This window comes from Mus caroli, chromosome 16 (assembly GCF_900094665.2).
Source record: "Mus caroli chromosome 16, CAROLI_EIJ_v1.1, whole genome shotgun sequence".
Taxonomy (NCBI): domain Eukaryota; kingdom Metazoa; phylum Chordata; class Mammalia; order Rodentia; family Muridae; genus Mus; species Mus caroli.
In genome coordinates, this window is record NC_034585.1 from 30,189,396 (window position 1) to 30,192,142 (window position 2,747).

Genomic DNA, 2,747 nt, shown 5'->3' on the forward strand with positions numbered 1-2,747 from the left:
GTTGGGACACTCGAGTGAAAGGATATTTTGCTGAAGCAGACACATGAAGGAAGGTTTTGCTGAAGCAGACACAGGTGTTTAGCTAAAGCAGACACATGAAAGGACGCATGACGTTAAGAAGGAAATAAATATGACCCACAGACGGTGGATGGCCCAGGGATGGTATTGCCGTCCCTTGCCATTCCTTATTGTTCGTTGTTTGTCATGACTTCATAAACAGAAATGCACCAAAAACCTTCTGGTGGTGTTCTGGCAGCTTCTCGCTGCTTCCACAGACTCAGGCTGACTGACAGAGTGAAATGGAAGTTTCTGGATGTGTCAGCATCCAGAGGGAGCTCTTCATGTGGGAGATTCACATGGTGCTTTGCTGAGGCAAGGCCTGTGGGAGGACACTTCATGTTTGGAGAGACTATAAGTAGGACTCAATGGACAGTGACAGGGGCGGGGCGGGGCGGGACTGACATTGCTAGCTTTGCAACACTTTGTTGGCCTCTGTCTTCATCTTTGCTAATCTTCACTTTGTTGAGAAAGGCACAGCAGAGAACTTGTGGTGTCCCTGCTGGTCCTGGCCGCTCCTGCCAATTCAGCTGAGGCCTGGCTATTTCTGCTGGGCTGTGCCACCTCTGGGATTCCGTGTTTGCTATCCTGACACTACTGAACTGGACGGCTGGTGCCTGCGAGGGGATGGAGCTGCCCTGCTGAACTGAACTGCTGACATCCTGACAGTGCAGACTGGATTCTAAACAGGTCCACTTCCCCATATCCTGACAACCTTTCTTTTTCACTCCCTCTGCTGGGTGGTGGGCTAGAAGGGAGGATAAAGCCTTTAAGAACCTTTATCAAAAGTAGGTTTTGAAAAAAGAAGCCTACAATGGCTTGTACCTCAAAGCAGCAGTTTGACACAGAGTGGGGGAGGAGTGAAGTGGCCTGCTGGAACAAACTAGAGTGCCCTGGAGGTAGAGAGCGAGAGGGCTGTTCAAGTCTGTAAGCAGGGGGCCTCACAAGTCCAAGGCCACCTGTATGTGAAGACCAGGAAGGCCCCCGAGGACCACGCACAGTAAGTGTGGCTAGAGAGCAGAGTGTGGGCCTGGGTGGGCAGAGTGGCAGACCAGAGCAAGGACGAGCTGTGAAGGGCTGTCCCTCCTTGGGAGCTTGGGATGCAACAGAGAAGCTTAGGCTGCCACCATTAAATGTGGTCATTATAGTTAAATATTTGAAGGGTGGTGATTGGCCAGCGAGATGGCCAGTGTAAAAATTCCTGCTGCTAGGTCTGACAACGGGAGTCTACCTTCCCAGACACACACAGTGAAAGAAAAGAACGGACTTCCAAAACTTGTCCTCTGACCTCCACACACTGTTTGGAGAAAGATAATCTGGTAAGAACTGTGACTATCCACCCCGGTGTGTCAGCTGACTCCGCCCCCACAAATCCAGAAGGCTCTGTCCTAGTTAAAAATTTGCCTATCTCTTGCCTGAATACTAATGAGAGTCTTTAGCCAAAGTGAAGGCAAGAGAAACATTGGCCAGAGAACATACTATAATAAGAATCCAAAGTTCAACAGACTGGGGTCATGAGAAAGTCTTGCAAGGTAAAGGTTAGTGGGGAAATGGTGGCAGCTGCAGGCAGATCTCTGTAGCACGCCTGCAGTGGATTAAAGACCTGGTTAGCATTGGAACATGGAGAGATGGACTGTGGTGGTTATAAACTGTATTTACAGTGCTTGATGTTAACAGGGAGGTTAATGGTCTGATCTATTTCACACTCTGTCCACGTCTGTAAGTCTGTTTCCTGTTCAAGACATATTAAGATAGCAAGTATAAAAGGGTGTACAGTGAAAGAACTTGAAATTACAGACTTGTTTTTCCTGATTTTTTTTTTTGAGACAAAATAATGCTTGCTTGAAGCCACACTTTAAAAGGAATAGCTGCGGTAACCTTGCTACACACTGGTGTCAAGGCTAGCCAAGGCTACATGAGACCTTGGGCCAAAGGAAATGTATCCCATCTCCAAATATAAAGAGAGGGGTTGAGGGAAGTGAAGACCTTGGCGTCTAGAATTTCTTGGGACAGCTTTCTAGGGATTGAGCTCAGGGCCTTGTGCCTGCTATACCCATGCTGGAGCACTGAGTCACAACCCCAACCTGAAAATGGAGGATTTTTATGTAGAATAATGAGGCATGACGATGCACAGTACCTCAGAACTAGGAACCAAAGGGAATCCTTCCTTAAGTTGCTTTGTTGGATTTTTTTTTTTTCATCACAACACCGAGACAGGTAACTAATACAGAGTCCTTCAAAGAAACCAACCCCCACCATCTTCCTTCCACTCAGGCTGATGGGAAAGCAGCCGGTTGCTATGGAAACCACCCAGTCTCTAGCACTTTGTTATAATAACCATGGCAAATATGCTACATTTTCACTGGTCCTTTGGCCCCACATATGGTTGGTAAAATAGCAATGAAAACGTTGCATTTATACAACCCTTTTCCAGGACTAGGGCTGTACTAAGCTCGAGTACTTGCCAAGCATGTGCAAGGCCTAACACTAGAAAGAAGATTCAAAAAATTCTCAAAATCCCCAAATAAAAAGACACTACTAGCCGGGCAGTGTTGGTGCTTGCCTTTAATCCCAGCACTCGGGAGGCAGAGGCAGGCAGACTTCTGAGTTCGAGACCAGCCTGGTCTACAAAGTGAGTTCCAGGACAGCCAGAGCTATACAGAGAAACCCTGTCTCGAAAAAACCAAAAA

The 2,747-nt window shown here is 47.4% G+C and overlaps 1 protein-coding gene across 1 annotated transcript in view; it reads left to right on the forward strand.

The window, feature by feature from the left end:
• Positions 1–523: 523 nt before the first annotated feature.
• Positions 524–2,747, forward strand: part of Osbpl11 (oxysterol binding protein like 11) — a 75,022-nt gene continuing 72,798 nt past the window's right edge. The window contains exon 1 of the mRNA XM_021184876.2: positions 524–747. The gene's annotated coding sequence lies outside the window, so the exon portion shown is untranslated. The remainder of the gene's footprint in view (positions 748–2,747) is intronic.